This window comes from Hydra viridissima, unplaced genomic scaffold (assembly GCF_058129835.1).
Source record: "Hydra viridissima isolate aposymbiotic clone 2 unplaced genomic scaffold, HvirCarnegie_v1 scaffold_15, whole genome shotgun sequence".
NCBI classification, from domain to species: domain Eukaryota; kingdom Metazoa; phylum Cnidaria; class Hydrozoa; order Anthoathecata; family Hydridae; genus Hydra; species Hydra viridissima.
Genome location: NW_028324314.1, coordinates 2,857,775 through 2,870,394, shown reverse-complemented (window position 1 = coordinate 2,870,394; position 12,620 = coordinate 2,857,775). Strand labels below are relative to the sequence as shown.

The 12,620-nt window shown below is 30.9% G+C and overlaps 2 pseudogenes; both read right to left on the bottom strand.

Moving 5' to 3' along the window:
• Window positions 1-331: 331 nt before the first annotated feature.
• LOC149878190 (uncharacterized) lies at window positions 332-1,717 on the bottom strand (annotated as a pseudogene).
• A 367-nt stretch (window positions 1,718-2,084) lies between these two features.
• On the bottom strand, window positions 2,085-9,081 carry LOC149878189 (interferon-induced very large GTPase 1-like; annotated as a pseudogene).
• Between the last annotated feature and the right edge of the window lie 3,539 nt (window positions 9,082-12,620).

Sequence of the window (12,620 nt, the reverse complement as noted above, 5' to 3'; positions counted from 1 at the left end):
ATATGAACTTAAGTTAGCTAAAATATTTCTCTTAGGTTTAACGTTTTTGTAAAACCTCGAAAGTTTTTTTTTAATAATTTTTTAAAATTTAACCAGTACATCAGAAATTTTATAAAAAAAAAAAAAATATCTAAGAAAATAATGTGAAATAAAAATAAAATAAAGTAAGTTCAAAAAGTTGAAAAAAAAAAAAAAATTAAAAACCTTTCAACTAATGAAACTCTCAATCAATTAAAAATCTAAACATAATATTTATGAACAAATTTTTTTTTAAAACGAGAAAAAAAAAACTGATATTGATTGAACTTTGAAGAACTGAAATTTAACTCTCTATTTTAAAAAGTAACCATGATAGTACAAGACACAAAGCGATAAATTTCAAAATGATTCACACAATATGTCGCTTATTCACAGTTCGAACGCTTGCTCCATGTAAGTATAAGCAGTTGTTGATTACATTTATTGCTGCAGTTTTCGTATATCCGCTCCAATTTGTTACGTCATTATTTACAGCTTTTGGGTAAAACTTCTTAAGATTTTGCATAATGTGATATGTGATATGTTTCAAATATAAATAGTGATTACTAGCTATTCCATCAATATTCTAGCCCAAATAGCAAGTCCAAATAATTTATTATTGTTATTATTTACCCATTTGAGTTTCGTATCAAACTTTCTGAAGCTTTGGTTCAAAATAAAAAGTTCGATATAAAATTCAATTACAAATAGAATAGTATCTACTTTAATTCAATAACCAAAGTCTTCACGGTGATGGTATCTACTCAAATGATCAATACTTTCTTCCGCATGACCTTAATTGCAAGGTGTTCCGCAAAACGAGCTCTTAATTGTACATTGAAAGAAATGGTTTTTGATATCTTTCTTGATTTGCTCCTTCAAATTTAATTCTTCTTCAGTGATAAATTTGGCTTCAATGAAATCTGTAGATTCAATCAATGACGCAAGTTTTTCAACCAGAACTTTTTCAACCCGGTCTTTTTTATACTCCATTCTTTTTTCCAATTTCGGAATAAAAATATTATTAAAATCTGCCACTCCATTTCTAAAAGCTTTTGTTATTGAATATTGGCAAAAATTCACTTCAAGTGTTTAGTTGCTCTTGGATTAAAACTTACTTAACCATTCAGTTTTTATTTTCTCAATAGTTACGTTTAACTTCAAATTTAATTCTATACTGATGGTTCCTTCTTCGTTATTTTCAAATACTTGAGAACTTTTATCTTCAAAAGAGATGAATGGGTCATTGAAATAAGTTTTAAGAAAGGTCATTTTTTCTCCCCTCATTGAATTTTTTGCAATAATATTTACAACTTCGTGAAGTACCAAGCTATGCACATAATGCTTTTGTGTGATCCTCTTCAAAACCAGTTCATGCAACACGCTTGCTACTGAAACTGATGCTTATTTCTTTGCTGCTGTTTGACGAACCGATCTAATTTGCCAAGCAGCTGTTGTTACACCTTTAAAAAAAAAAAACGTGGATACGTTTGGAGTTACATTTCCTTAACGCTACCTATATGCCTCAAGCATTTCAAAGTAGTTTGTATACAATGAATAGCTGATGAAATTCCATTCTCAACTTCAAGTATTAAATATTTATCGATGGAATAATGAATAACATTACTTTATCATATATAAATTTACAATTAGATAAAAACGCAGATTTCCACTAGAGATTTTCTGTAAACTAACCCATTCTATTTCAAACTTTTTTTTCAAAATCATCGCCAAAACATATGGTAGTACAGTTAAACTTTGCAGATAGCCAATAACATTTGTAATGTATTTGCTTAAATACCTCCCTCTCATCAGCGAAGTGAAACTTTTTTTTTTCTGTTTCAATACTTGATAAATCATATAATTTTAAAATTTTTTAAATTCACTTTCACATTCGCCCACTTTGAACTCCACATTACTGACATCTTGGCACTCTCTCTTCTTAAAAGATTTTGCGACCAATCTATTCTGTAAACTTACTAAAGACTCTTTCCTTTCAATTCTTTTTCAAACACTCCACTCATCTGTTGATCAATAATACATTTTTCAAAGTATCTTTCTTAATCTCAAACAAAATAGCAAACAACGTGTTCCATTCCATTAATATAGCCATGTTTCCATTTTTCAAAAGCAATCTGGTTTACTGCTTTTTAATCGATAAACTATTCGAACGCCTCTGCTTGTACAACGCCTCTGCTTGTTTCAATTGGGAGATTTCACATGGAAATCATTCACTTTTAGCGATAAGTATTTTCAAATAGCGTTTACTTCGAAGTAAAGAGAATTTAATCGCATTTTTTATGTTAGGTGATTTATAGTTGGCTTCTTGTTAAATATCTAACTTCTTGTTTAACTAAATAAACTAAAAAACAAAATACTCCTAAAAACTAAATTATTTTTTATTGTAATTGAACTTTAGCCTTTTTTTTAAACCATTGATTGAAAATCTTTATGAAGAAGTTTTTGTTAAAAAACTTAAGTAATCATTGTAAAAATAAATTAACAAAAGCATGTTAACAAAAGCGTGTTAACAAAAGCGTGTCAAAGCATGAGCATGCTACCAAAAATGCAATTGCAAAAATAAAAATGGAGCTTATACTTGAAATCAGCGTTAAAAAATAAAAGTCTGTTTAAATATCTCATGCAACAGAAAAAAAGATTTTTTTCTTTTTTGGCAGTGTTATTAACTACACATCACATTTGAATGCTGATGCTCAAACGATTAGATCACTCTTAATATTAAAATAGTATACAAAAAAAAAAAAAGAACAATATTTTAACAGTAAATGTTTAGTATCTGTTTATTAATGTAAATTTGTTTTTCTCTTAGGTTTTACTTGATTTTACAGATTAGGCAATTTGAATTATTTTTTAACGTGGTTTTACTTTATCGGTAAAAATGCACTGTAAAGTTGTAAAAGAATGTAAATAATCACCAAACAATTCCTTTTTACGTATTTTGTAAACACGGTAATTAATCTAACCAGCAATTTTATCTTTATACTCATAAAAAGAAAAAAAAACTACAATTTATTTATCTTTATTAACTTTAAGTTTAATGTTTTACAATTAAACAGACTTTCAGATTATCAATACCTTTCATGAGAAACTTCTTACACCTTTGATGTATTGAGGACCCTCTGGAATGTACAGCTTTCTTTCTTTCTTTTCCTTTTACAGAAGAAAAAGAGAAAGAAGTATGTAGAGAGACATTAAAGTTTCAACAAAAAACAAATCCTAAATATGCACTTTTTATTAAATGATAAAAAAATTCCTTTTATCAACAGCTAATTGAACAACTTTAAGAAATTATTTTATCTTTAAATTTTTTTTTTTCACCTAAGAATTAAAGTTAAAATATTGATTAAAATCAATGCTTTGATAAGTTGAGACACAAAAATGCACTAATATCAAAGTTTTCAAAACGTGACAAGTGAGATATTTCTGAAATTTACAGAATTTCTGAAGATGCGAGTTTTGGCACTCTAACTTACACAGCTCCTATGTTCATCTACAGTGCTAAATCTAAAGACTTGTTTTGAAACTTGATTTTCTTTTAGATTGCTTTGAAAAACTTGGTATGGAGAAGAATACAAATAGCAAATATTGCATACCAGCAGAATCAATCACAAGGAGTTGTTATGTAACGGAAACTGACTTTACTGCTCCAGAGAATACAAGATTCTCATCAAACTATGATGAATTTAGATTATTTAAATGTCAAAATGATTTTAGCCAAAAAACATGGTTAAGTAAATGTCAGTGAAATCATGTTTATTGATGTTTGTCTTTAACTATTACATTCAGTCAAAAGCCATGTTCACTTGAGCTAATGTTACTTTTTTGGGAGGACCTTTTATGATTATCTGGTTACCCTTTATAATCTTACTATTGCAAATGTCTGTAATGATAACTTGCCATCTGCAGAAGTATTTATAAATAATTCTTTAAACCCTTTGAATAAGCGACATCTTCAATTATTAAGCGTCCTCTAGTATTGTAAAGGATAGCGCAAGATCTGAACAGTTATCTTGAATCAAAATTTCAATAATTCCTAAAAGCAATACTTAGAGATTTTTGATATGTTTTACTTAAGTTCCTCAAGCCCCTGACTTTCAGCCTTTTTCTAAGCAATATTGTAATTAACAATATATTTAAATTGGTACCACTTTAGTTGATAGAAATAAAATTAAGCTTTGACAATTCGTAAATAGCTTTCTGATACTAACTCAAAACTCAATGAGGTGTAGAAGGGAATAAGCGTTTATTTAAATTTCTGTGTATAAGTAAATTAAAATCTATTTTTTTATACTTATATGTCAGTAAAAAGAACTTGCCAATGATATGTTATTAAATAAAATTTTATACATAAATTTTTTTAGTAATTGCAATCATTTCAATTTTTGTAAAATAACTCTACTTCATTTTAAAGAAAAATTTAAATAAATTTGTCTCAAGAAAGTTATCTTTAATTCTTATATTTTTGAAAATAGTTAAAGTTAAATCTAAAGTTAGACTTAAAGCAGGAATTAATTTTGTTATATAGGATTTAATGTTTTTTGTTTAAACTATGTTCTAGATATGATCTCAATAGGCTAGTTTTGTTTTCAATTTCATATTTGACTTGATTCTGCTCATTATTAGTTACACTTAAAACGTAGTTTTCTCCTAAGATTCCGTTCCAGACCATCTCTATTTTTGTTTTCAAATTTCTTCTAATTGTAAACTTCCCGTCTTGTTAGTGAGCAATTATGCTGAAATATGATCTCTTAATTCTGAGCAAGCTTCGCTATAAGATTGAATTAGCAGTGCAATTGAGCCAGATCTTATCAGGTGTTGTGGAAATAAAAAATATCATGTTCTAGTGAAATGTCAACAATTTCTTGAATGTGCCGATATCTCTTCTGCATTATACTATTTTTTGCTAGAATAACCTCGCCCATAAACTTCATCAAAATTTTTTGACCAGAAATGTATTTTCTTTGGCAGAAGGATCAAAGAAAAAAACGCGACATTTGGAAAAAAATTAACCATATTCATTTTCATAAGCATCTCTAAGAATTGTTTACATCATTTGGGAATTTTCCGCTCATATTTTCTATTTCAACATCTGATGTTCCAAGAACGAACGCTGCAATTTCGTTACCATAAGTATTATTATTTTCACACTCAGGAGCGCTTAACCTTTGTGTGTCAATAGCAAGAATTACATCATTCTTGTAGTCTTCAAAAATACTGGAATCATTTGTAAGCAAGCTCCTTTCGTGCAGCGCCCAGCACTTACAGGAAGCTCTAATCAAAATATGGTGTTCAGGAAAGTTACCTTGCCAAAGCTTTGAGTTCAAAGCACTGTTAATACAAAGAATCTTGGTTCATGATTTAGGTCATAAAACTCCATATAGGGTTTTTTTAACACTTTAAATACCTCTTTTAGCCAAATTCACGGAATTGATAAACCATTACCATCTAATAGTTCCAAAGCAATTCAATTCAATAGCAAGGGAGCTGCAGATTTAGTAAGTATTTTGATTTTTTTGGTGGGTTCTTGGTTAATGTTATCATGGTTTCTGTATATAGCTTCATATATCCTACCAATCTTACGAATGATAATTTCAACTGTTATGGGTACACCGAATAAAAAAATGCTTAGGCTGTCGCAGCGCATTTGCAGATCAGGTGTTTCAATGGAAGATGAGAGTTTATCGTTTGTAGCTGTGTTTTCCTTTTTCTCTATTAATTTTAACTCTTGTGGTAATTGAATATTGATGACAAACATCAGAAAGATGCGTGTATGACAATCAGATATATATTTTTACATCACTTATATTTCTTTTCCTCTTCCCAATGCAGTTACTGCTATTTATAGAAATATGATAAGGAAGACTATTTTGGATTATCTCTAACTGCTACTTTTTATAATTTGAAATTGCATCACAGCACATATGCTTTTTATCGTCTCCGAGTTATAGTTTCGTTATTTTAAGCTTCAGTGTATCAGTGGATGTATTGGAAATAAGTTCTTGCCAATTTGTACTCTTTTTAGTGTGTTTGACATTTTCATGAGATCTAATTCTTTATGAAAGAGCTCACTGACATCTTTTACCTTTTTTTAAAATGTATTCTGGGGCTACATTGATATACCTTTCGCTTTAACCTGAATTTTTGTTAATTTTTTCTAGAGTTTTTTGTATTTCAACAGCCAATTTCTTTAATAGTTATGTTTGTTTTCATCAACTATCTTGCATCTATCATTGCGACGGCCTTTTCAAACAGAACACACTTTATTTCAACATAACTGATTCTTTTGTCATCAAAATGATCAGTCTTTTCAAAGATGATGCTTCATTGTTTTCAGCTTAAAGCCTTTGGAAGATCTAAATGTTGCATCTCTATGAACATATATATAAAACAAAGTATGAATACTGCATCCAAAGATGAAGCAAGTGATACAACTATTGGAGTGCGGTAAAGGGCATCCCTTGTTACGTTTGACAACTGAAATTTTTTTATAAAAATCTTCTATTGTGTATGAAATGTTATGATATCATATTCCTTTAACAGTGCCCTCTGATGCTTTTCTGTTCATTTTACTTGAAAGAGCGTTTCTGGTGTTAAAACCACAACTTCCTAGTTTTGAATTGATATTGAAACTTAAAGATTCGTTGGAGAATTTTAATTTGGACCAGCAACTAATAGCCTGTTGACCAATACGCAGCATTGATATTACGCAAAGTGGAGAGTTTGTAACATTTTCCTCAACTAACTTATCTTTTTCGGGTACTCCTACTATAGTACTTTAAAGAGAGAAATTCATGAAAAGCTCTTTATCAGATGGAAGCAAGACGGATACAGAAAGATGAGAAAAGGCAAGCTTTTGGTAAAGCTTGCTTCTTTAAGTTAAGTAGGCTTTAAGGATCATTCATGTCAGATATCGATTGGATGAATAACTACTGTAAATATTTCCTGTTCGTCTTGCCATTGTAATGGCATAATAAAAGATTAACATTTCATCCTCGTAATATCTTGTAACAATCTTATTGTTGCAATGGGTTTAGTTTTTGCTAGCATTGACGAATCCTCCTCTGAAGCCTTAGCATAACTTTTTAAGATACTTCACTATCAGTGGTTACGATATTTTACTATCAGTGATTACGTTGTTTACGTTGCAGAAATTCTTAATGGGCTCATCATCCCACTGATCATCCATATCTAGAAAATCTTCTTCATAAAAATGGAGGCAGTGCAACAAATAACTTGTTAGAAAGTCTTATGTACGTACGTTAATTATTTTCAGTTACTTATATCGTTTTTCTAATTCATTGACAAATTCTACGTTAGAAGGTGTGAAAAAAAAAAGGTTTTGTAATCATAGGCGCCGAGTTCACGGGCACAACCGGGGCAGTGCTCCCCCCCCCCCCCCCAGGAAATTTATACTAATAATATATTATCACGGATTATCTCGGGGGCGAATAGATACTCTCGCCCTCATAATAATCCGTGATAATATATTATTAGTATAAATTTCCTGGGGAGGTACTGCTTCTGTTGCCCCCGTGAGCTCGGCGCCTATGTTTGTAACATAATTTCTTTTTCGGGGAAACCTAGTTTGCTGAAAACCGGGCAATTTCTTTTTGCTAGCACATCTGTTTTTACGCATCGTTTAAATATTTTTAGTTATATTTTGTTGTTTTGAAACATCATGTGCTGTTAAAAATGTTATGGCCAAATATTAAATAATTACACTGATCAGCGAGCTTTTTTTATCAAAGATTTATATTGGTTACGTGGACTAGATAGAATCTTAACACTGATTTAAAATCCGTTTTTAGTTTTTCTGTAGCACGTCTAGTTTTTGGGATGAGATAAAATACAGTAGCGTACAAAAGTTTAGAAACATCTACTTTTTTTCAGTTTTTAACTCATAACTTTTCACAAACTTTCTCAAATAACCTGAAATTTTTACCGAATGTGCTCTTTATTATAACAATTCAAAATCCATTTCACAAAATTTTTAAAACTCACCGGTCAATTAATTTTTATTGCTTTTTGAAAAGACTTCCGTGCAAAAGTTTAGAAACAGCTGAATTTGAGATATTATTTATTTCTATAAAGCTGAAATATTTACTAAAACTTTCAAAATTTACAATTTTTTAATAAATTAGTTTCAATAAAAAAGTTAGTATTTGGTTAGCATCACAGCGACGAGGCATCGAATCAACGTAATTAATGAGAACATCCTGAGGAATATTATACCAACATTCTTTAATCAAACCAAATAAATTGTCTTTGTTGGTTGGTTTTCTACTAAATAATTGCCTGTCAATGTACTCCCAAAGATCTAAGATGAAAGATGCTCAATGGGATTGAGATCTGGGCTCTGTGAAGGACATTCAAGAACGTTGACTTTTTTTGATTGAAAATGTTCTTTAACAGATCTGGCACAAAGCTTTGGGTCATTATCTTGTTGAAAGATCCAATTGCGATTCATTTTGTCCTTTGCATGGGGCAACATAATGTTCTTCATTATGTCTAAATAAACTCTCTGGTCTATAATACCTTCTATGCGATGAATGGGACCCAGGTTGTCACGACTAAAACACCCCCCAAACCATAACACTTCCTCCTCCATGTTTAACAGTAGGTAATTGATATTTTGGATTAAATCTGTCTCGTATTGGACGTCTGACATCTAATTCCGTCACTACTGAATAGCATAAACTTTGATTCATCGGAGAAAAGGACTTTTGACCAATCATTAACTGTCCAACTGAGATGATCTCTCGCAAATTTTATTCTGGTTCTTAAATTTCTGGCAGATATAACAGGTTTCTTAACTGGACGGCAACCATACAGATTATTTTGTTGTAATCGACGTTTAGTTGTATCAACACTACAGTTTGTGCCATGAAACTGATGCATAATAGAATTAAGTTCGACAGCAGTCATGTGAGGATTATTCTTGCAAATCCTTACTAATAATCTATCAGCCTTTTCAGTTGTAACTTTAGGTCTTGCAGAGCGAGGCTTGCTTTCAATATTTTTGCGCTGACGAAACCTTTTCATAATATGACATATTCCTGGTTAAGAAACATTGTAAAGTTCAGAAATCCTTTTGTAAATGATTTTTTTCCCCACAGCTTTTATAATCAGTTTTTCATTTCATCTGAAACTTCCTTAGCCTTTCCCATGCTTTTAAAATATCACTACGTAATTAAATTATAAAACTTCACAAATAATTTCTCAATTAGTTATACTTCATTGCTTTTGAAATATCTCAAGTTAATTCAAATAAAAAATTTCAGAAAAAATTTAACCTTTTATAAGGTTTTTGTTTACAAAAACCTGATATTATTGCGGGTTATTATACTGTTTCTAAACTTTTGCACGGAAGCCTTTTCAAAAAAGCAATAAAAATTAATTGACCGGTGAGTTTTAAAAATTTTGTGAAATGGATTTTGAATTGTTATAATAAAGAGCACATTCGGTAAAAATTTCAGGTTATTTGAGAAAGTTTGTGAAAAGTTATGAGTTAAAAACTGAAAATGTAGGTATTACTAAACTTTTGCACGCTTCTGTATGTATTGTAGTGTTTAGTGAATTTGTTACAACTTAAATAGTATTGCTTGTCATTTCAGATTTTTTTGCTGGCTACAAATTTAATTATTAGTATGCCAAAAACAAGTAAAAACCATCCAGTCATACTTTGTTATGTGTGCGGATCATTTACAGCTATAGGACAACGACGTACACTTACGAATGACCTAATTAAAATCTACAAATTGTATTTTGGATATCCATTTGGCAATCAGGAATAGTCATGGGCTCCGCACATTTATTTGTACTTCGCTTTCTAGTGGTTCTCGTGATTGGCTTCATATACGAAAAACTTCACTTCCATTTGATATACCCGAGATATGGAGGGAACATAGGACCATCTTACTGATTGCTACTTTTTTACTATTATTGCCAATGGCTTTTCGATAAAAAATAAGCACAAATTGTGTATCCAAACTTAGACTCAGCCATCAGACCAGTTCCTCATGTTGTGTCACTGCCTGTTTCAGTCCTTCCATTTCAATCTGTTGAAGATGAAACTGAACTTAATACTTTTATTGACAATAGTGTTCAAGATTCTAAGGCTTTGGATTACACCCCTGATTCTAATATCGGACCAGAAACCTTTACCAAGATGAGCTCAATTATTTAGTTAGAGAATTATCCTCGTCAAAAGAAAAAGCCGAGCGTTTAGCATCTAGACTTAAGAAAATGTTTCACCAAATGAATGTCCGTTCAATTAAGTGAAACTCATGAAAACATGAGAATATTACTCTAATCAATCAATTGCAAAACTCATAATTGGAATATCCTCGGTGATTTAAATGTTATATACACAAAGTTTTGTTTCCAGTGCCTGTGAGAAGAGTACAATCCAAGAAGAAATAGTGTCAAATATAATCATTTGGTCGAACCTCAGAAAACTCTCTTACCAGCTCTCCATATTAAGCTTGGCTTAATGAAGAACTACGCGAAAGCAATTGGAAAGACAATTTCTGTAGATTTCAATACCTGGTAAGTAAATTTCCAAATTCAGCGCTGCAAAACTGAAGGAGGGAATTTTTGTTAAGGCGCAGTTTCGCGAAGTATTACAGGATTAAAAATTTACATTTTCTCTCAGTGTAAAAGAAAAAGAAGCACGGGAGACTTTCACGTAGCTTTGTCGGAACTTTCTGCACAATCAAAATCTCTCACTTTTAAAGCTGGTATTCAGAACCTGCCTTTTAGAGAATGGGATGTCACATGTATTTGAAATTGTATTTTTTGCATTTGCATCATGATTAATTCTCTAAAAATTTCGGAGCTGAATGTAATAAGCTAGGTAAACGACTTCAGCAAGACATTCAAGTAATGGAAAAACGCTACCAAGGTTTTTGGAATGAAAGCTTGATGGCTTACTACTGTTGGATGTTATAGCTCAATGAACCTGATAAATTCCACGAAAGAAAATTATATCCACATTGATTTAAATAATTCATTTTTGTTTATTTTTGTTCAATATACCAGTGCCATTTAAACTTATGTCAAATATTCATGATCTATTAGCTGAGTAGCAATAAGATGAGCTTTCGTACAATTCTGTTAAAAGAAAAATTCCAAAAAGAAAAATAATAACATATTTGGAATCAGCATAAAAAACTGATTTTGAAAATAATGATTTAGTTTATAATGAGATGAAAAAACTCTTTTTTGTTGACCAGTGCTATTAGCAAACAGTGTGATTTTAACTTTTAGATTCGCAATTTTATCTTTATAGTTTTTAAACAAGCCCGACGTTCTGTTGCTTAGAAAACCTGACAATTTTTAAGCACTAACTTAATGAATATCTAAGAGGCCTAAAAAAGGTCGCGGTATATAAATTCCCAATCTTACATGACTTTTCACAGAAATTCTTTAATCTGCAGCAACACTTTATCCTAATGGATAAAAAAAATTCAACAAAGCTTTTCATTGTAAACTATCTTTTTCTGAGATTGTCTTTAAGAGTGTAGAACGACGGTCTTGCTCTAACAACAAGCTTTACTTGCAGATAGTTAAATCTTAAATATTTTGTGCAATTTTATGTAAGGCAGCCAAATACCAGAAGAGGTACATATCCGACATAGTATGTTTTTTGAGCTTCAAGTGTAATAACGCAACACTTGCTGTTAAAAGCATTTTTGATGTTTATCCAAGTGCATAAGATGTGCGTAAATATCAAATGTGGTTTTCTAAGTTTAGCTCAGGTAATTTTGATCTTTCCGACTTGAGTCAATCAGGAATACCAACAACTTTAGACAATGGCATGTTAAAACAATCTTTTTTAGGACATGACATGTTAAGGACGGAAGTGGAACCGTATCCGTGCCAGATAGTTGAGGAACTATCAAACACTCTTAACCAACCTTAGTCGATCATCCAAGAACATACGAAGCAGAGTGTCGTGAATAAAGTCTTCAGGATGTAATTAGCGTGTACGAAGGTGTTAATGTTTGTAGGTGCTAATGTGTGTAGGTGTTAATGTTTATAGGTGCTAATTTATAGAGGTGTTAATGTATGTAACTGTTATTGCATTAAATGTGTGAAAATGACGCAATTGTAAAAATGTATAAAAAGAGAGTGTATTTTGTAAAATGTATTGATTCGCAGTCAGATGTAAAATATATTATCAAGTTCAAAAAGTGACTCTTTAGTGTCTCAGGGAAAGTCTAAATAATTCCCCACAAGAGTAGAGCAGGTGTTTGGGTCCACCGTAACTTTTCCGAAAAAAACAAATCTAGCAGATCCAACACATGCAACTCATTGCTTCAACTACACAATAATGAAGCCTGCTTTTTGATCACTTGATCACTGGAAATGAGAAATGGGGCCTCTATGATAATCGAAGACGGAAATGGCTGTGGCTCGTATTTATTTTGTAATATCCTCATATTAAAAAAGAAATACTTTTATTTTTTACATGAAATGTTTACTTAACGCTTCAATTTATAATCTATTTTTATAATTTTACACAATACACTTCCACTTCATATTAAAGATAGAGATGAATCTCTTAGTCACTCCATGAT